The sequence below is a fragment of the Pyxicephalus adspersus genome, chromosome 4 (assembly GCF_032062135.1).
Source record: "Pyxicephalus adspersus chromosome 4, UCB_Pads_2.0, whole genome shotgun sequence".
In the NCBI taxonomy this organism is placed as follows: Eukaryota; Metazoa; Chordata; class Amphibia; order Anura; family Pyxicephalidae; genus Pyxicephalus; species Pyxicephalus adspersus.
In genome coordinates, this window is record NC_092861.1 from 141,492,904 (window position 1) to 141,516,058 (window position 23,155).

Sequence of the window (23,155 nt, forward strand, 5' to 3'; positions counted from 1 at the left end):
TCTCTACCCCTTTATGTAAAGTAAAAATTCTGGTTTAGTTACGCTTTAAACTCAGAGCTTGCAGTGTACATTTAGTGGTAAGCCTTGTACAGCTGTTTGTTGCCACCATTGCCATCATTTATCATTGCGACATCGGGGAAGATGCAGCGGGGGGCTTCCCACTTAACCTCCCCTCCCAATAGAACAAAGCAGTGCTGTCTGTACAGAAATAGTTTGTTCTACACTCTCTGGAAATGATCACTATCAATTGTTTGCAGTTGCAAATAATAAATGTGTGTATCTAGCTTTCCTCTGAACAGGGTGACAAAGCTGCTGTGGGAACAATAAAATAAATGGATCAACTTGCAGGATCAAGAGATGATAGAACTATATTACAGGGAAAAACAAAACTTGATGTGTTTGCTAGTGACAGACTGTATGATATGAGTCATTTTGTTCATTTTGCACAGAGATACAGTGACTTACAGGTAAACATGCTCCCTCATATGAGCCTATATATAGCACAAATTTAGTTTGTATTGGGTAAAGAAGAGAATAGTTATTTTCTTTTGTAAAGTCGGGATCAGTGTGGGTTTTATTGCAGAAAGTAATGCCCCGTCTACAATCAGCATTCTTACCTGCCTGATCACTGCCTCTTTGGTTGCCAGAATATTTTGTTGCTCAGCACATCCCCTGATGAATGGAACAGGCAAGAAGATATCGGCCTTATTGCAACAACAGCTTTCATGCATTGGGTTTAGTTCCATTTTATTACCCCTGCCAGTAAAGTTTTTTTTCCTATCTGTGAACCATTGGGGAAATTTTCATTAACTTGCTATCCTAGAGACACAGAGAAAATTTCCTATGGTGATAGAAATTCCTTGCTTACACAGGTATTATTACACAGCATTTATATAGCACCAACATATTACGCAGCACTGTACAAAGTCCATAGTCATGTCACTAGCTGAAGCTCACAATCTAAAGTCCCTACCATAGTCATATGTCTTTACCACAGTCTAAGGTCAATTTGGGGGATGCCAATCACTCTATTTCTTTGAAATGTGGGTGGAAACCGGAGTACCCCCACACAAAGAACCTGCAGACTCCATGCAGATAGTGTCCTGTAAACCTGGGACTTAGTACTGCTAAGGCCAGAATGCTAACCACTGAGCCACCGTGCTGACCATTTGTCTTCAGAACAAGCTGTCCCTATTGACAGATTTCTCCTTAACTCATGTTCTGGGGACAACTTAAAAAAAGTTAGAATTCCCATTCTTTATTTCTGGATGACAATTCTGACCATTACAGTGGGGACACAGACAGCAATAGAAACTTGCCAAGGTCTAACCCTTTTTCACTATGGCCCATTATTAGTTCTTCCCTAAAATAAATTGTTAAAAGGGCATAAAGGGCTCTATTTATAAAGCAGGGAATCAGACATTCCCTGGTGGAGAATGTTCTAGGACAATATGTTTCAATGGTAGCAATAGACTTTCCACGAGGGAATGTCAGATCCCTGGCTTTATAAATAGAGCTCTTTGTGTCCTTAAGAATATATAAATATTCTTAAGGCTGGGTCTACACCAGTCGGACGTTTTTAAAAATGCAGTAAATGTTTCTACGCGTTTATATGCATTTTAAGCACTTTTATTAGCGTGTTAAAGCTTACCTTTAATGCGCTGGAAACCATCTATGCCACATGTTTTCTGGCTCTCTTTTTAGTCTCTTACTGATCACCTCATTCCTTGCACCTGAGTTCAGGTGCATTTATCCAAAATCAGGGTTGGGCTGGGCCAAGGAACCCACCCTTTCACTCCCTTGGCCGGCTCGAGGGCCCTAAAGAACCTGGTTTTCTTTTAAAAACCCTACAAACATAATCACTTTAATTTCCCTGGAGCCTTTAATGCACTTTACCTGCCATTTTTGGGACACTGTATCGCTATATATATATATATATATATATATATATATATAAAAGATATCCTGACTTCTTATAAAATATTACAATTCTGTTTTGGGTTCTTCTTGCCATCTTGCAGGATTGGGTCCTAGGGATTTTTTGTACTTTTTACGCCTAATAAACAAATAAGACTCAATGAAAGTGCGGTCTCTCTCCTGAATCCAATCTTTGTTTGCTCTGAGCAGACTTTATGAAAAACAATGTGTTGAACACAATACAACAAGCAGATTAAACATCTATATCTGTCACAGGTTGACCTATTTCCAACCCGCAATACAAACAAAACACTGATTATCTTCCACTCTCACTGTCAAAGAACACAAAGTTCTAGACAATCTCATAGAAAAGATTTCTGACTTTTTTTAGATGGAAATTTACCAACTCTGGTTACACACCGGCAGATGTTTGCTCAGTAATGGAGAAGATTCAATAATTGAATTTACACCAAGCCAACTGTATTCTGGGGTAACTGAGTTTGCCAAATGGATGGAAGATGCTGCAAATGGCTCAGCAGACTTTGGTTCCATCCAGATGTTATTGTGCAGAATCTGATTTTAGCAGGAGGCGTTCCTGAATATTTTTGGATTGACAGTGCTGTAATACTTTGACAAACCACATATATGGAACAATATGCTCTTAGTGCCTAAATGTATCCAGTTTTATGGAGTTTTGAGTTAGGGAAATGCTGGGAATAAATTTGGAATAAAAAGGAAGTCCTAAAGGCATTCGGCACTTGTCCGTCAAAACCCTAGAAAAAGTTTTTCTTACTATAGAGATCTCCGGAGCTTTCCTAAGTAAAAGGAACTAAAGTCTAATGTATGGAAGTGGCAGGTCAGGGACAGTCAGAATGGGAAGTAAAGAGCTAGATCATGCTGGACGACCCCAGCCAGGAAAAAGGGTGGGTCTATGTCAGTGGTCTCCAACGTTTTGGATGTCACAAACCACTTAATTTTTTGGACCCCGCATGCGCTGGGGGCTGTCACTCAAAGGGGAAGAAACTTCCCCATAGAGTGACGTCACCTGCCAGAACCTGCCCACCAGCCACAGAAGTAGCCCACTCCAGGGACACAACCTGCCGTAGGGTGTACATGGTCTGCGGCTCTGGTCGGTGCGCCCACCCAAGCGAGGTCCTCCTCCTGACCCCGCAGGGGGGTGCACCAGCCAGAGCCGCGAGTCACTTTTTAATTTTTAACTACAGGTTGGGGACCGCTGGTCTATGTGACCTGCAGCAATTTCTAATGTACACTGTAAGAATGTCACAGCGTGCAGTGAAATCAGAGTAAGCCATTTTAGGATAGCAGAAAAGCCCGTATAAATGTGCAAAACTGAAGGGAAGGCTGGAGTCTTTTTCAAGGGGGATTTAGCAGTAGTACATAACACTTTAAGCACTCTTGCCTATTCCTACAATGCACCCATCGGTGATATATTTGTGCTCCTTGTGCTCCGGCAAAAAAATGTCCAGAAAAGGGACAACTTGTCAAATTTTTCACCTGTTGAGGCAGAATGTTGATCTATCTAACTCTGACCTTAGGTACAGGGGTGCCATTATGATAAATACAGCCCTGGTTTATGCAACATTTGGGCACGTTGGCATAAAACTGAAATCACAGCTGCTTGGCACACAAATGTGTATTTTGATTTTCAAGGCTGAGGAATGATTAAACTAGAAGGATTAAATGTTGATTTGCATGTAGGGTACAAATACATTTTATTAACCTTTGCTCCTGCTGGTTTCCACCATTGCATGCACTCTACTCTCATCACAGATTGCAGGACACAACCTGGAGCATTGGAAGGATGCGGAGGGCACTGGCACCAGGAAAACAAAAAATAGGGTATGTAAAAGTGCATAAAATTGGCACCCTAGGTAATAAGTAGCATTGTCCTATGGCAAGGGTAATTTTGAGTTCTATTTTAAAGGGCATTCCACCCAATACAAGTGTGTTAGGTTTTGATGCTGAAAAATTTAAGCCCCTGACATTTCTTTTATTAGCTTTAATATTATCCTGATTTCCCCGGTCTGCACACCTGATGTGGCCCTTCTCAGGGGCTCCTCTGCCTTCTGGGTTACTTTTTCTAATCAAAAAAACAGCATGAAATCCTAAGAAGCCAGTAGGGACCTCAGACCACCGGACCTATCATTAAAATATAGATTTTGGGTAAATTATCCCTTTCAAACCCGTACAATTTATTTTTAAATACAGCCTCTAAATACCATGTAAAGCAACACAATAGTCTGCAGATTTCTGAATTGGAGTTTGGATCACTGTGCCTGATTTAGGAAATGATCTAAACATCTCTAGGTATCAGCAATTCCAGGTGAAAAGTCCATGGTGGCCAATCCGGGCACAGAATAAAACTTCTCAGCAATATAAAGCTGCAAGGGATACAATCAGACTTTGTTTTCCAGAAAATACATTTAAGTAAATCTGACAAGTATGATAAATTTCACTGCTGTCCTCTTTCTGATAAATGATTTCTGAATCAAGATGCAGAAACCAGATGACCATCTCTGCACCATTGTTCTGGTTGGTGACTCCAAGCATTGTTGCAAAAGGGAGCTAACCATGATTACATAATACATTACGACATATGATTACAAGCAAAAATAAACATTTTCAACTATTCTAATATTGTCAATAATAATACAACTTACTTGTGACACAACAATCCGATCGGTGACGGCGATGAGGAAAAAAAAAAGATAGTGTTTTATTTTGGTCTGCTCTTTCCAAAAATTGGTGTCGACCTCAGAGTTGGCACCGTGGCAGAGGCTGGCCTGGCACAACCGGTGCAGCGCTGGCAGCAATGTCAGTTCTTAGGGTTCATGATGTTGCAAGAGATGAACTGGGACCAAAGAAAAAATGAAACAGCATCTCTGGACGCCAATAAGGTGTTGTGGAGTCGCACTCAGTAGGCACAGCAGCCAGAGAGCGGGGGACCTCCTGTGACTGCACAAAGTCTCTGTTGGGCTGAGCTGTCAGAGTAGCATTGTGAGAGCTTTCAGTGGTGACAGAATAATGCCAAGTGAGTCAGCTGGAGGAGCACTTGTGTCTGCTAATGCAGATTAGCAGTAGGCAGGGAGCAGGCAGTCTGGGGCAGGTCAGACACTGAGCAGTCATATTAATAAAGGACTATTTAATAGACTATCAGTGATGCAACACTATATGTGCTCGCCCTCGCTGCAGGATGATGCTGAGTTCCTTTACTGGAAGTACAAAAAAACTTAAAGGGAGAGCATGGTGTATATTTACAATTGTGGCATTACCATAACTTTTACCGTCATTTTAATAAGATTTGTTGAAGCAATCTCTGCACCGGATTTATTATTATATTAAAGTGGCACTAAACGTAAAAAAGTTGTGAGCAGACAGGTTCTTTATTGCAGAAGGGGCAGGTGATGTTACTTCTGCAATTAAATAAAGTTACCTGTTTGCCAGTCTTTAATCAAGATCACCATCACTGGTGCCGACATCTTTATCTGGTCCATTTCCAGATTTGGTTTCTTTGGTCATCTAGATTGGCAAAGCTAGAATGGTGCAACTCCTGCACATGTACATGGGAAATAATCCATTATTACAACACTTTCAACACATAATAATGCAGCAGAAATTGTTTTGTTTGTTTGTAATGCAGAGCATTTTGCCATGCACAGCATTTGTGTTGTATTGCACTGCAGTCAGTGCACATTTCCCACTACTATAACCATTGTACAGAACTGACTTGGGGCCCCTGTGGTGGCTTCTGTTGGTTGTATCTGGGGCCCTTGTTCAGTGGCATATTTTGCACCTTCCTATGTCCCTAGCTGTGACAGTGCACTGGGGAGAAATTTAAAATGAATAGCAATGCACAGCACCTTGGTGATTGTGTTACTGTGTGTTGCGGTATTATCTCATATAATGTGCATTTTACTGTCCATTACTGCAAGACATCACTATGAATTACAATCTGATTTGCACTTTGAAAAAAAGAAACAGCACAGCACATTCATTCTTCAGCAATGCTAGGAATATATTAATATGGTTTGCATACTGTCCATGAATAAAAAAGAACTCTCCCTGTCCAGTTGCAATCTGGAGGCTGATCCAGGACCACCTGGGCTCATGGAAAGTAGGTTGAATGATGCTGGCTGTCAAACTGAGGACACCTTGTGGAGAAAAAGAAATATTGCAAAACAGAGCTCTGGATTAAAAGCAAATCCTGCAATAATAATAGGCTAATATAAATTATCTCTAAATGAAAATTAAAATCTACAGATCAGAATAAATACACTGAGCTGATAACAAAAAATTACATACATATTGTAACTTATTGAAAAGCCTGTCCATTGCCTGTTTCAATTACAGAAACCTATAGATTGAGCACCAGTATACAATGCAGCTTTGACTCCCTTAATGACTCCCAGTGCAGAGTTGCACTGGGAGGGGCGGGAGGGTTGGGATGATGGTTTTAGCATCTCCCTAAAGTATAACCTATGAGACCCGCCACTAGTTTATGATTGCACGCTACCATGGAGACCGGTGTAAGCCTATTTATCCACTATGAGTATTATCTATTGAGAGACAGCATGTTTAACACCAGCTTCTCGTGAAAAAAAAATCCTCAGATCAGATTAACTGCGCGGGAGGTGCGTAATGAGACAACTTAACCTCTTCATGTTCAGCATTGATGAGCTGTGCAGGAGCCTGTACTTCTGGTGACCCCCGTTTGTTTGGCGTATGATATTTTTATTATAAAGTGTTAATAAATTCAGAAGATGTTCTGATTATCATTATAAGATCTATAGGTTTGTAAAATCTTTATCCTTACAGATTACAGCATAGACAGGTCCTGGCTGGGGTAGCTCCAATGTCTTCTTGGTACTGCCCCACTCATCCCTTTCCCCTAAATAACAATCGCCAAACTCATCTTTGGAATAAAATTGGCTGACAGCTATTTATTTTGCAAAATATAATAATTTAACTTCAAAGTAAATAAACAAATTCAACATAAAATAAATATAACTTGTACAATATAAAACAATAATAACTTAACATTGACAACTTGACCTTGACTCAACAGTAACTAAGAGTAGCTAACCCCGGAGATCCTAATTGGTTGCAAATCCCCTCCACCAAACCAGCATCCACATGCACAGCGCACCCCATTCTGTCCCGGGTGCATATCAACCACCCGCAGACTCCACTGCCACCTTCCACCAGCTGTTAACCATCAATACTGTAACTACCATATAGATACCATGCCAAAGTTGAGTCCTTCTTTCACATTCCAGCATCTACAAGACCATTGCCTTCCCCGGACCCCAACTGCCCAATGACCCAAACTAACAACTGCCAACTCTACCCCTTAAAAGAGCGGGCAGGTGGGTGGGAAACTAACATTACTACCAGTCACCTTCTGATGCCTCCCAGATTCAGTCCAGCACTTTTATCACTAAACCCTACTTACCTATCCATATCACTCCACCATCATCCTCCTCCCCTTCCCCTATACTTTAACTCTTAAATGAAGCCCTTCTGCCTATCTTGTTTCTTCTTTTTGCTCCAGGCCTACCTTTATAAATCTTCAATCCGCAACAAATCAGGTAGGTAGAGCCATTATAGGTTTAGGTATTAGGGTAATGGATACAGATAGAAGGATGCACCCAACAAAAATGTCCTTGGATCCATTGTATAACTCCGTACCACAATATTGTACCATTTTCTAAATCCAAAAACCTCCAAAAGAAGTTGCGGTTTGGCTTCTTTGTGTTGTGTGAAAACATCATATGTGAATCCCTTTAAGGTGTAACTCCAAATTTGCTGAGAAACAGAATCCCCTGTGTATGAGTTCTGTACGTTACAAAGATTTTAACTTAAACTTCATAGCAGATTTCCCATTTTTTTGTTTTTGTTTTAAAAAAAAATCATTACAAACTCCCAGTGCACCTTCCGTATTCCGATGAGAAAAGCTGCATTGCCTGCACCCCATTAGTAGTTACCCTTCGGGATTGTATCATTAAAACTGAAATCTGCATTGCAGGAGATGCTTAATTTAGCCAAATGTAACTTGAATCTTAGTTCAGACTTCTGGAAAAATCAGGGAGCCAATCACACAAGCAAATGATATTTCTCGGTTTTTCATATGGTGTAAAAAATGCTATCAGCGTGCAATGTTGTACTGAATATCAAAGGTTATACTTGCTCAATATATACATTTAATATATACATTTTGTATTGTATTTTTTGCTTGGTATGTTGTGTGGGGATTTAGTTGTATACAGCTTGAACTTATACAGGCCGCGTGTACAAAACTTTGCTGTAACTTACAATTCATTCAGCAGGGAGGAAGTCTAAGAACTAACTCAATAATGCAGCCATTCTCAACCTCGGTTCCATGGGTTCCTCCAGGGTCTTGGGTTCCTCCAGAGGCTGCAAGGGGTTCCTTGAACTGTGGTTAATTGGCCTTTTTTTCATGGTGCCATCATAGTCCCTGGACCAGTGTTTCTCAACCAGGGTTCCATAGTACCTTAGGAATTGCCCCAGAGGTTGCTAGGGGTTCTTTGAGCATTATGGCCTCTCAGGTCAGTGTAAATGACCCCAATGAGCTTTGTGGCTATCTGTAAGGGAGGGAGATCCCATCTTATGGTGTCTGCCTAATCTGGGGTCTAATGCCACTTGGCAGGGCCATAAACGTGACCCTAATGATCATTTGATCTGTCTATAAGGATTGAATTCAGACCACTATGGTAAGAAGGGCATTATTTACTCTAACCATGAAATGAAGAAGATTTTCCAATGAATCTATTTTAGCAGGGGACCTGCACATTTTTTAAGGGTTACTCTAGGCTAAAAAGTTGGGAAAGGATGCACTAGTGTGATATATTTACCAATGTGAAAAATTCAGCATGTGCTCTTGAGCTCTGTAAGCAAAACATTTTTTTAGTAAAACATACAAGATTAACCATAAAAATGTAAAAATGGAAGCCTATTTTTATTTACAACCTGTATACGTACAACATTTAGCAGCAATAAAGAGATATACATTTGAAATTAAATATTTATGCATGCATAAATACATCCATTAAATTTATATATATATATATATATATATATATATATGCGCAACATCTTTGCCCCTACCTGACCTTCTGTTGTACATGAATTGTGCACACTCAGCAGCAGTTATAGAAGGCTGTGTCCTTTTCCCTAAAGCTCAAAGATCAGACACCCTGGCAGTCCCCAGTTTCCCTGCAAACCATGGGCTGGTCAAGGTTGGCAGAGAAATAATAGAATTGTCCACATTGAGGAATACCCAGCCCTTCACCATCGCATAGCAGCAAATTTTTGGCAACAAATTGATATTTATTTACCTATTCATACTAGGCGCTATAAACATGTTCTCATGGTGTTTACCTCCTCTATTTCACACTCACAGCTGAAACATTTTTCAGGGCAATTAAATGTGGAAATAATTTACTGCAAAATCTGGTTTTATTATAAGGCTATCGGGCAAAATTGTCTGGACATGTTGGAGCTGCCCTGGCAACACACAAAAAGGAGAACCCTGGCACCAGCTTGTTCAGTGCTTGGGTCTGTAGGGAAAAGACTTGGAGCTAACATTTCCCAGACTGAGGCTCGTGGCTGGAAACACACACAGAGTCATCCCCGGGGGCTTCTCCGATGTTCTCAGCCTCGTAAGGTAAACAAGTAGGATAGGAGAGATGGTAAGCTCCTTATGCCTGGATTTTAATATACGTTCCAATTACATATTGCTTTAAAAGAAATGGGCAATAGTAAAATTGGGTGATTTCATTTACTTGTAATTTTGTTAATCTGAAAATTTGGGTAAAATTTTGCCATCTTGGCAAAATGCATTGATCAATGAGAAGGTTAAAGGGTTAAAGTTGAACTCCACGAATATAAAAAAATTCATCTTGCTGTGCCCCTTGCAAGGATGAACTGTATTTCAAGCCTATTTTAGTTGTGGATAAAATAGGAAAAAATTGATAGGCAATTCAAAAATTTTGACTTGAGGTGAGGGTTAATATTCCAATGAGGACACCAATTATAGTGGCAACTGTCCAAAAGAGGAATTCGAAATTCTAGTTTCGTGTTCTGCTAGCACCTTTCGGCTGGGCGCACCACCCAGCATTTTTCAGTAACCACCTGGCTGTTTTTGGGTGGTTACTAAAAAGTTGTGTCATGATACAGGGGCCACCAGCCACCTACAGCTTCTTCCAACCCAACTTAAAAAATTTTCTGGGGAGAATACTGTAGTTTCATCTGGGTGACAGTAAGAAGTTTGGGCTGTTCTTACACTTCAACATTAAGGTTTATTTTTGTGGATTTTTGGCTTTATGGGCCAAGACGCTGCATAGAAGCTCACGTGGAGGGTCTGACTCACTCCACTATGTGTTTACCAGTTCCCTTCAGCCCACAACTGGCACATTTTGCAGATTCTGCTCCCCCTCCGTGCAGATGATTAGCTAATAATAATCCAGACAATGGACATAACAGCCGTAAGTACAGCTTACCCGGAGTGCATGGCGGGCTGATAGCCGCTTATTGGGACAGAAGGACGCAATCCACATGTGGAGTATTATTTCACACTGAAGCCTGGATCCATCTGGCCTTTTATCTGAATTACCTACCAATGGATGTCATTTCCTCTCATCGTCTGATGCCAGCTTTGGCTACCTTGCAACCCTATTGAGTTTATTTACAGTTCCAAAAGAGACCCTGTCCACTGGCCATTCATATTCACAAGATTATATGTGCTTTCGACATATTTACGCATAGTATTTACCTGTAAATTCTCACTTGTGCAGAATCTTAAAAGCAATGAGACTGCACCTAGGTGCCACCAATTTGGATGTGATGTCAGCAGCCTCTGTAGATTTAAGTTCTACATCAGCCTTTCCCAACCTAGAGGAATCCTTGCAATAAATATCAAATATTGTGGATCCCCTTATAAAAACAAATCATTGGAGTAGGTGCAGAAAATGCTGTTTACTTTGTTGTCAGAATGTCACCTTTACCAGATTATTGGTGTCATGCCAATGGCTCTGCCACATGAAGTTCTATGGATCTGTCAAGTGATGATGATCCAGGGCAGGCATTCGTGACCTTTTATACCTTTTAGGTCCTCAAGGAATTCCTGCTATAATTTATAAATCTACAGCTCACAGTACATTAGTGTGCCGGTCATTGGGATGAATGTCTTTTACATTGCTGGTCTTTGGGAAGAATGTCACCATTACGGATATCCAAAAAGATCATTGATGTCACTTAATCTGACCTGATAGTCACCAACTGCTTATTGGTCAGGAACCTCTAACAACCTCTGGAGGAACCCTGGCTAAGAAACCCTGGTCCAGGGTCTATGGTGGCTCCATCCAAAGAAAGGCCAATCAGCCACAGCTCAAGGAACCCTAGCTATCTCTGGAGGAACTAGAGGATTCCTGGGAATTCTGGTTGAGAATGACTGCAAAGTCTTTTAAGCCACTCCTCCACAAAATAACTTTTCTCCAGCTCTGTTTTTTGTGATTTGCACATCCCAGCTCTGTTTTCAGCATGCTAAAAAGTTAAATCATTATATATTCTTCAATAGCCAAAGTGGAATACTGCAGATCTGGAAGGTGGAAGTAGAAATGGCAGGATCCTGGAACTCTAATGGCTGGAAGACAGCACAATAGCATGGAAGTGTGTGCTAGTGTAGTGTGCATTCATCTACTAATTAAAGTCCATTTCCACTTATATTATTTTTTTATTTCAAAGAAAGGAATATTCCAACATAGGGCCTGATTTATTAAAACTTTCAAGACAGGAGAGGATAGACTACCATGGGACCACCTACGTTCTCTCCAGTTGTGGAGAGCTTTAATAAATCAGAACTTTAGTGTCAAATGATCCAAGGAAGTGTAGCCATCATTATCCAGGGAACAGGTGGGACCTCAGTCAATTGAAATTCTTAAACCAATGTTGGCTACAAAGAAGCTAAATAGCCAAAGGGCACCCATTTGGTTTGTCTTTGGCTACCTGTACAATAACCTTACCTGAAAATGTGGAAGAGGCACAAAATAATCATGTCTAATGTTAATTATTTTAAATTACATGTTAAGTTTTTTGGCTGACCAAATGTTGACCATTTAAGCTCACTCTGACATTTTACTATGATCTCTAGTAACAAATATTTACTCTTAGGACTTGTCTGAAAATTAATAGGATTTGTAGGGCAGTTTTAGAAAATCCATGTCTGTATTGCTTGCCGTGACAATGCCACCCGGTCTCCTGGTTACAGACTAATCCATTTCCGCAGATCATTCGGCAGGAACATCTGTTGCAGCTTGTGTTGATCGGTGCAGGTATTCATTCTGCACGTCCCTGTAAGCCCATATTAGACACTCGTGACTGATGACAGCAATGAATCACTGCTGCGGTAAAGCCGAGCCATTTACAGTATGATGATGGGAAATATGACATTCCATAGACCTGGAAAGATTCTCCACCAGAGTAACTGCTTTATAACTAGACCCGTATATGTACTTTATATTATATTGGTCCCAGGTTTGAATCTGGGCCAGGACAGGAGTTTGTACTACATGTTATCCCGTGTCTGCATGGGTTCCTCCAGGCACTCCGATATTTCCCACATCCCAAAAATGTGCAGTTAGATTAACTGGCTTTCCTCCAAAAATTCCCTTTAGACTGTATTAATGACATATGACTATGGTAGGGACATTAGATTGTAAGATCCTTTGCTGGACACTTAGTGACATGACTATAGACTTTGTAAGCGCTGCGTAATATGTTGGCGTTATATGAATACAAAATAATAATAATGAAATAATATTAAACACGTGTTGTCATGAAGCCGATCACATATCAATGAAGTCCTAAATGGAAAGATCCTTCTTTGAATCTGAGTAGGGGTGGACATACGGAGGTGCAAAGATTGCCACTGCATGAGGGCCCGGGACGCTCTTCAGCCAACAAGGACCACCACAGGGTCAGTTTATTGGGGGGCCAGTTCTGCAAACAACGCCACTGAATCTGGGGTTATATATATATTCTGATATAGTACAATTAATATTAATATTATTATTGTTAAACAGTATACAGTATATATATAAATATATATATAGCCAACATATTACACAGCGCTGTAAATTTAATAGGTTGCAAATGGCAGACAAATAACACCATGACACAGGAGGAGGAGAGGACCCTGCCCCGAAGAGCTTACAATCTATACATAAATGGTTTGAGGTTACAGCAGCTGATCTATGTAAGAAATTTGCAAGCAAAGCCAAGAACTGCGTAGGCAGCAACATTTCCATGGTTGTATTATCTCTGAGCTATTTGTGCAAAATGACAACAACTAGCACAACCAAAGTGGGATTTTATCCTAACACATTGAGCCTGATTTATTAAAACTCTCCAAGGCTGGAGAGGATACACTTTCATCAGTAAGGCTGGGTAATCCAGAAAACCTGAAATGAATTTCTTCAAAGTCATTTGTGCAAATGTTTTGAATCCTGGACCAGATCCATTTCAGGTTAGCTGGATCACCCAGTTTCACCGATGAAAGTGTATACTCTCCAGCCTTGGAGAGCTTTACCAAATCAGGCCCAATGTATATAATTATGAAAGTGGTAATACAAATTTTGTGTAGACTATGCCGTCTTTCGAGCCAATTGGTGGTAGAGGTGAGTACAGAAAGGGGCACCAGTAGTTGATTTTACTTTTAGGGCTGAAGAAAAGGATCCGGGTACCCAAATCAGCAACAGCAAAGATATTGCACTGGGAGTGTAAGGGTTTAAAAATTCCCTACATTTTTTTTTTCATATTTCTGAAGTACCTTAAAAGTTATCCATGCATCAGTCAGAAAAACGGAAAGTAAGTTGTCACTGTGCTCTAATAAGATTTATAATTAGTTCTTTTCTTTCATCTGAGTACAGATTCACTCAAAAACAATAGTGTGAATAGTCAAAGTCTATTTCATTAGTCATCAAACTTTTAGTTAAAGGTGCAGCAAGGCCATCTAGTGGTGAATGTAATACCCTGCACAGAACTTTTCTGCTCTCCTTCCCTCTTTTTATCTTTTCTTTTTTTTTCCTCATCTTTTTAGCTTCTTATTCTTCACTCTCCTTTTTACTTGCTCCTTTTTTTCCCTCCATACCCCTTTTCCCATCTTTACTTGCCTCCCCGTACATCCTATGCATTCTTTATCCTGTCACTTTTTCCAAACCCCTTCATGTCTTCTATAACAATCCTGTTCTTTCCCTGCCCTTTTCTCCTCTCCACTGCTTTTATCCCGTTCTGCTTCTACTTTTTCTTAATCTCCACTCCATTCCACTCCTCCTCATCCCCTCTCCTTTCTCCTTCCTACTACTCCTATAAGGGGTGTTGTGTGGCGGGCATGGGTGGGAGCGCCGTGCCCTTACATTTTTGGGGAATGAACATGCATGCCCACTCTTATTTTGCAAAGAATTCTTTAGTGGTCTGTGGCTCTGGCCGGTCCAGCCGCCCGGGGTCAGGAGAAGGACCCCCACTGGGGGGGTGTACAGGCCAGTGCCGCGGACCATGTCCCACATATGTATTTGCAGGATCAGGGCACTGAGCGGCTTGTCTCTTTGAACACAACCTGCTCAGACCTGCGATGGGAGAGTGGGCCGTTTATGGAATCATGACGTCACTTTGGGGGAAGTTTCTTAAGCAAGTAACACATAAGCAAAAGTATAGTGGGGCGGGCACATTTACATAACAATGATACACATGCACTCTCACCATTGGAAGTACTGTCCCGCCTCTACTTTTTTTTTGACCCCTGACTCCTGTCCTTTACTATCTGCTTTCCTCTCCTCTCTATCCCTCTTCCCTCCCTCCTGCTTCTGTGTTCTCTTCTTCCCTCATCCACTTTTCTTTAATCTGCTGATCACCATTTCGCTCCTCAACACTTCTGTCTTGCCTTACTTCCCCTCTCCTGTCCTCTTTTCTACCTTCTTCTCCTCAATTCCATTTTTCTTCCTTCTACTCCTATTCTCTTCTTTCCCTCGCCTCCACCTTCCTTCCCACATTTCTTCTTTCATGCAATCTTCTACCCACATTACTCCTCTCCACTGCTCCTGTTTTCTTTTCTAGCCTACACTCTTCTCACGGCTTTTGTTCTTACTACCTTTGTCTGTCATCTTCTCTGCCTTCCATGTTGCTCCTGTTTTCTCTTATTTCCTCCTCTCTCATTCCCACTGCTCCCGTTCTTTTCTGTCCTTTGTTCTTCTCCCACGCTCTCCTTTCCACCACCTGTCCTCTCTTCTCCTCCCTTCCTTCTCTTCTATTTATCATTCATCACATATATCATTCCCACTGCTGTTCTTTTCTCCAATTTTCACCCCACCTTACCTTTCCCCTCTGCTCCTGCTTTCTTTCATCCAATCTATCCTATTCGTCCTCACTGCTTCTGTTTCCTTTTCTCGTGTCCTCGTGTCTTCTTTATTCCAATTGTTCCTCTCCTTTATACACTTTTCTTCCCATTCCCACTGCTCCTGCCTTCTTTTTTTCCTTTACTCCTCTCCAATGCTCTCCTTCCCATAACTCCTATCCTCTCTTCTCCCTCCCATCTCTTTTCTCTCTCCCTTCCCTTTTCTTTTCTCACATCTACCTTCTTCTCCATCTCTCCTGATGATTTATCATTTCTACCAGACACCAAAGGGATCCGCACTGCATCCATTATATAGCTTTACAGTGAAAATGAGAGTGGAAATATTTGTATTATAGATGCAGAATGTATAATGAGTTTGTAAGAAGTCTAATTTGATAATGATTGCAATAAAAGAGTGCAACAATCATGTTCAAAAGACTACAAGTTTCAAAGTTCAGATGAGCCTCTTATAGACTCTTAGGAGCTTCAGCAGTCTGAAAGTAAAGAGGAACACAAAACCTCCTGGAAAAAATGACTCCTATCCACCTATCCAAAAGTCCCTGATGTGGAAGTGATGGCATATATTCTGTTTCACGAAATGGCTTTATAAATATTATTCAATATCACCTAAGTGACTGCTCCAAGTCTGCTGGGGGTGCTGATATCACATCCAAGATGGTGGCACCTCTGCCATGGCATGGCAGCAGTCTCAGGGCTTTTGGATGTCTACACAAAGAAGGCTTTTACAGATCAATAACACAACAAAATGTTAATAATATGATCTAAAATTGGTCTTCTTTGCCAAAATCATACTAGTGCAGAACTGCAGCAATTACCGCTCCCGGGTACTTACTGGCAACTGCTTGAGAGTGGTAACCAAAAAAAACAAAGTGGTTGCAAAAAACCTAGCAAAGCAGTGTATTTATTTTTCACTTTTTCTTTAATTAAAACCACTTTTCAGTAATTAAAACCATTTACAAAATGATTGTATCGGCAGCGACAAGTGGCTTTAATTCAAGTTCATTAAAAGTGACAGGAGCAGCAAACCGTCAATGGATCCAGCATGAAGTGCAGCAATTCTGCTGCAAGAAAATGCCAGAAAAAAAGGAAAATAACCAACACATTGCTTTCAGTGTTAACCATATTTTGCAACACCGCTTAAAGAAACCACTAATGTGAACAAAGCCATAGGAAGGGTCCCAGGCTGGATCTGATCTCTTAAAGCAGGGGTTCCCAACAGGTAGATCGCAAAGGCAAAGCGAGTAGATCGCGGAGTCCTGCCTTTCAAAATAAACTCTACAGCACACAGGAGTTATTAAGATTTTATTGGTAGTGAATCATTTTGACTTGGCCATTTTAAAAGTAGCTTGCAAGCCAAAAAAGTGTGAGCACCCCTGTTTTATCGTGTTACTTTCGTGCAGCAGAGGGAGCAGTTTAAGAATCACATTGCACTCTTGTAGTTATTCAGACTTAGTACTCATTATTATTATTAGACAGTATTTATATAGCGCCAACAATATTACGCAGCTCTGTACATTAAATAGGGGAGTATCGACTTGAGGTAAGACTCATTTTTATCAATGCCTCCTCTAGACCAGCTTGGAAAGAAGTCTTTTTAAGGGGGCTCAAAAAAAAACAAAGGAGGAACATATACACCCTTTGGAGATAAGTATCCCAATGAAGGATCATAACCTAGAATCTAGATCCAAAGCCAATAACCACTTTGCCACCAAGGATACAAAGTTATTTCATGTTTCAAAAAGTTGCTGCTCTACTTTACAGAAATGCATTATGGGCATCGGGAGTTCTCCGAGCTGGTATGTGACTTTTATATGGGGCAATGGAGAGGATAACATTTAGCAGGTAACATTCAGGTTTGGTATATATAAAAGACAAAAGTGTAAATAAATCCGCAGCAGACCATGCAACTGCTATAGGGCCCAGAAGCACAGGACTGTCTGGATACACAGAGAAATATGAAGGAGGTAAGAGTATTTGGCAAACACATTAGGTATTAATGTATATATAGTTTCATAACCTGTATAAAATTTTCACCAAATGGTATCCCCAGTGAAAATGGCCTTTGAGATAGAGATTGGAGACATGGGGGTCCCCTTTTAATGATATGGGTATGAGGCCCCATCAATATATATTAGCTACCCTCACATCACAATCCCCCCGATCACAACCACATAATTATGACTGTCCTCCTTTCCCAGAAATACAAAGGATCTCCTCTCAATAAAAGGCCAACATGATGTACTGGGCCCTATGGGCCCATATGAGGTAGACATGGATTATTTCTCTACAATACTGAAAATCTTCCTATAAAGAGGACAAAGCAGACTCCGCTGCTGGATTAAGGCAAAGACGTTTTATGCCGTATCAGCCGTTAGGAAGAACTAGCATTGGAAAAGTTCTATCTTCACATCTGAATATTGCCATCACATCTAATTAACAATTTAGTTTTACAGTGAGAATGAGAAAATATCCTTTGGATAATCATACTTTCATCTTGTGATTTCATGTCTTCGGGGGGAAAGAATTCCAGCTACAAAACTCCAACATTAAGTAATCTTATATATTGTTATATTATAATAAATGATGTTGTAATTTATTATTATTGTTATATAATTTAAATAGACTCTGGCCTTGTGGAAAAGAGGGATATTATTTTATCTTCTTGTAATGACAAAGTCCTAGTCAGCACTTCTGGACCTCCGCTTTATCTGTTGCCTTCAATATACATTGCAGTATAGAATAAGAGCGATACAATATGGGATTGGAATTTAATGCTATTTATATCCTGTTTTGCAGAAGTGAAGTTAGTCACACATTTGCATAACTTCTATATTATTTTAAATGACCTTGGAAGTTTTACCGCCAAGCTTAGGAACAGTGTAGAGATCTAATTTCAGGAATTGAAAGTGTTATAGAGCACTTGAAAGCAACAAAAGTAATCAGTGAGCTTCGAAAACTATACAAGTGTATGTGTGGAGGGAATTTGCTATAAGGAAGGATTTTGTGTAAAGTTTAGTTTTCCCTGTTTTGGGGCAGTAGGCATGGGCGGGGTTAGTGATTGAGTCATTCCCTGTGATTGGACAATAATTCCTCCGGGGTGTGGTGTGCAAAAAGGGAAGAAAGGCTAGAGGGTCTTTTTCTAACAAGTAGAGTTGATATCTTTCTAGTAGAATGAACTTCAGAGCGATAGCTGTTGGAAGAGCCTTGTGTTTTACTCCATTCCCTTGGGTGTGTGGCACATCACTATACCCCCCAGGTCCTTTAGTTAGTCACCCCAAAGGCCTGATTTGTTAAAACGCTCCAAGACTGGGGAGGATACACTTTCATCAGTGAAGCTGGGTGAACCAGCAAACCTGTAATGGATTTCTTAAAAGTTGTGCTATTTGTTAGCAAATGTTTTCAGTCCTGGACCAGATCCATTCCAGGCTTGCTGAATCACCCAGCTTCACTGATGAAAGTGTATCCTCTCCAGTCTAGGAGAACTTTAATAAATCAGGCTTAATGACTTAATGTTTGTATAAAAACTCTGGCTTCATTCAGGCCCTCAAGAACTGGCATTGACCATACACAGCCCCATTTCTCATTGCACAGACATATCCTGAGGTCACTATCATAAAGTACGCCCCGTGCAACCATCATTGGAGTGCATGTACACAGGAGGTGGCTGCAAGGAGGCTTCCACATGCTTGAAAGCAAATATTTTATTTTTAAAAAACGGCAATTGTGTATGGACTACTAAATTCATAATTTTAAATCTTGTGGACAAAAAAAAAAATTTATAAAAGATAAATACATTTGTAAAATAATGATCTTCCTAATGGTGCTGACTGTGGCGGCTCTGATTCATTGATCAGCTCACAGGTAGGTGAAGTATTACCATTGTTACTATACGCATACAGCTTAATATTACATTGACATCACGCTGCGCTTCCCTTGTTTTTCCATCTATAGTACAGTTTATGAATTTAGTGCAATATAAGGGTGAACATTGTCATTCAGAATATAAGTTTTTATTAAATTATTATTTATGTTTTTTTAATAATAAAACATAAAAAATGCAAATACTGTACAAATTGTTTCTGTGGACCACCAACATTTTCTTGCGGACCACCAGTGCTCCATGGACCACTGGTTGGCAAATGCTGCTTTAACTAACCCAGCAATCTTACAATTAGGGTTTATATCTAATTTAACATCCTAAGTCTAACTAATTTTCCTCTCTCCACAACTAAATGATCAGTTTTGGGTGATCAGACACTTTTGCTCATATTAAGTTGTGAATAGATTAGGACGTACATGACGCATACCTATCACCGGCTTTAGGATTGTAATGCATGTCCAAGTCATATGACCGACATCTAGCAGCTATTAATTATTTTCAGTATAGAGTTGTCAAACAAGGCCGTCTTATAAACTCTGGAGATGAGCCAGAGAAACAACAAGATTCTGTTTGTTCTCTGATACTGGGAAGAACAGATCCAATTGTTACCACAGCCCAGGGCAGAAAATAAGAGGAATATTTGCTCTGCATTCCCCCATTAGGGTAAATTATATAAAATACGTCCAGCAAATACATTAGAAGGAATATTAGCAAATAAATAATGTTATACTTGTAATAACTCAGAAAAATCTTTCAGAAATGTAATTTTTTTTTATTTGGGGAGTTGCTGGAATGACTATGTTTGTCTTATCTTAAGGCAGATTTCACTTTATTGCAAGCATTACATTATGCACAAATATTGTTTTTTTACATTTAGAATAAAATATTGCTTATTAAAGTGGAACTGTACTTTGGAAATAAAGATTTGCAAGCAGGCAGGTTGTTTATTGCAGAGAGGCCAGGCAATGATCCTTATGTAATAAAAGAAACTTGCTTTGCTTGTTTGCAGTTTTTTTTACAAAGTATCCTGAGCTGTGCATGTTCAGTGTATGATGCCAACATACCCAGCATGCCCGGCTGCCAGCAATGAATTATCTCCTGCAGGCATGTGCAGGAATTACGTCATTCAAACCTGACCAATCAAAATGGTGAAAGATTCCGGACTCGGAGGAGGATCAGGTGAAGATGCCAGTGGCAGCAATGATGCATGGAGAGGTGAGTATACTTAAAAAAGTGTGAACTGGCTGGTTTATCATAACATAACCTGTCCCTTCTGCACCTTCCTGATTGCAATGTTTTGTTTATCATATATTTTCATATAAATTATTAACCTTAAAGTGATCCTGTGCACAGATCATGCGCTTTGCTGTGTTTGCTGTACAATCACTATAAAACAAGCCTCCATTCATCTCTGTATCTATAGGCATTATGGACATCATTCATTTTAAATGTTTAAACAGAAACTCAAGTCTAAAGCTGTGTACACACTTCCAATTTTTGTCGTTGGAAAGGATCTTTCATGATCCTTTCCAACGACAAGGGAGTGCACGATGCATGAACGGTGCTGTACATACAGCACCGTTCATGCTCTATGGAGAGGGGAGGGGGAGAGCGACGGAGCGGCACCCTGCTGCGCGCTCTCCCCTTCCCTTTCATTAGGATCGGCTGTCGTCCATCGTCCATGGATCCGGCAGGTCGGTCGTCCGGACGATGGACGACACCGACTGTACACACGGCAGATTTTCGCCCGATAATTGGCCGATGCCAATTATCGGGCTATAAAAATCTGACGTATGTACGTAGCTTTAGCTTTTGTCTTCTGATTAGATTTGGGCAGCATTGCAGCCCTCTAATTATTCCTTTCAGAGCCCCATTGCTCATCCTACAGCGGTGCATTAAAGCATGCATGCCAATGCACATTATGTAATACATAGACTTGCATTGCATTAGGGGAGCCCATTCAAATAGATTGGCTGCCAACATACTGCATCCTAGTCCTTTCCAGCACAGTGCAGCACAACACACAGTAGCGCATTGTTTTGTGTTGCAGTGCATCTGAATTGGGTAAGCATTAACATACCATGCTTTGCATGTTTGTATTTCCATGTACAGGTTATGATCAGCCCTAGAACCCTCTTCTATCAATCCCCTTTAACACACAATGGGAGTAACAGTGGGGATATGCAAAGAGAGACCTCTGCTTCCTTAATGTTTATTGCCAGGGAAGAGATAATGGGACTGGTAACAGTATGGGCTTATTCACACCACAATGTTGTGCGCTATAATGCGTATGTTGTCATGCAATGATGAACGTTGTATTACACAGTCTTTTTAAAAGAACTGGAACATACCGCAATGTACACAAGAATAGAGCCAGACAGACATCACTGCAATAGAATGCACAGAATGCCAATGGGGTATAGCTTTGCGTTGGGGTGGCATTTACAATGGATTGCATAGCCCACCAATGTATTAAAAGTGCAGCACAGCTGGAACTACATTTAAAAAAATGCAACCAGGCAGGTCCTTTATTGTGGAAGGCAATGTCCTTTCTGCAATAATATAAACCTAGCTGTCTAATCACAACTTTTTGTTACACTCACCTGTCCCAGGTGCTGTCATCTTTTTCTGCTACCTTTCTTCGTTTTGTATCTTTAGTTATAATAATTGGCCAGACGGATATTCAGTCCCGCCAGCCATGAGAGGTACCTGGCATGTCCTGGCATCTTGCACTGAGCTGGGCATGGGCAGCCCAATGCATTTAGAAGAGAAGATTGCAGGATGCAGATTGGTAAGCATGTTTTATTGCCTGTCACTGAAATAAAAACCCTGCCTACTTGCAATTTTAAAATGCAGAACTATAGTTCTTTAAGCTTCCTGCTCATCATATGGTCTATGCTCATACATTTTTTTTCAATCACGAAAATTTAAATATTTTGAAATTCCAAAATTCTGATTTGCATGCAGCACAGAAGTAACACAACTAGAAGATATGAAGTGGTGGAGTTTACAGATTATTAACTCATTCAATAAAATCCAGCAATGATCTCATGAGCTCTTACACACATTAGGCAAATACAGTATGTTTAAGTCACATGAATCCAGGAGATCACGAGTCCCAATGATTGTGTGCAATTGCCTGGGACGCTGGTCCCTTTGTCACATGAGCCAGGCGTAGCGTGCTGCACATTATTGTACCAGTCAGCATTTATGCAGCTTCTTGGCTCAGAGCTTTGCTGCTTTCTGCGTGATTTAACCCTGGACTAACAGAAATGCAAATATGTAAAGGGGAACTCCTCTGTATACAGCATTCCTGGCCTAACTGATCATCTAAGCCAAGACAGCAATGATTTTTAGGTTTGTAAATGATATTCAGTATCTATTTTTGCTCAATGGGAGTATTCTTTTTATATGTTTGTTTGTTTTTTTTTTTTGCTACGTGAAAACCACCCAAAAAATATAATGCCATCTGTGTAGATGTAAAACATGAACGATAATAGCAGAACATATCAGAGATGACAGCAGTGTACACAGATTTAAAATGAATATGTATAAAAAAAATTTTTTAACATTTTGCCTGCTATTATTTCATTTCTATACCCGCTAGATATATTCACCCTCCTTATTTCTCACAATGCTCATTGTCACAAACAGAAATTGTACAGCTGATAGCAAAACTGGGAATGAAGATAAATCTTTTATTGGGAAAAAATGTTTTTGTTTAAGAGGGAAGGAGAAGAGGAATTTTTCTGTTCTGCTGCATCTACAGGACAGCAAATACATGGAAATATCCTCCACCACCAAAACAATCTCAAGGTTTAAACCCTTCCTTACTCTATCCAAGTTTTGACTACACATTTACTTTAAAGTATATAAACACATATATTGAGGGTTCAAGTCTTACCTCCCCG

At 40.3% G+C, this 23,155-nt stretch overlaps 1 protein-coding gene across 2 annotated transcripts in view; it reads right to left on the reverse strand.

Moving 5' to 3' along the window:
- Positions 1 to 22,101, reverse strand: part of RD3 (RD3 regulator of GUCY2D) — a 42,672-nt gene extending 20,571 nt beyond the window's left edge. The window contains exon 1 of one of the 2 annotated variants that reach the window (XM_072409830.1): positions 21,848 to 22,101. The gene's annotated coding sequence lies outside the window, so the exon portion shown is untranslated. Of the gene's footprint in view, positions 1 to 4,598; positions 5,109 to 21,847 lie in introns of those variants that run through there. The other variant, XM_072409827.1, reaches the window with a different exon arrangement.
- Positions 22,102 to 23,155: the final 1,054 nt, after the last annotated feature.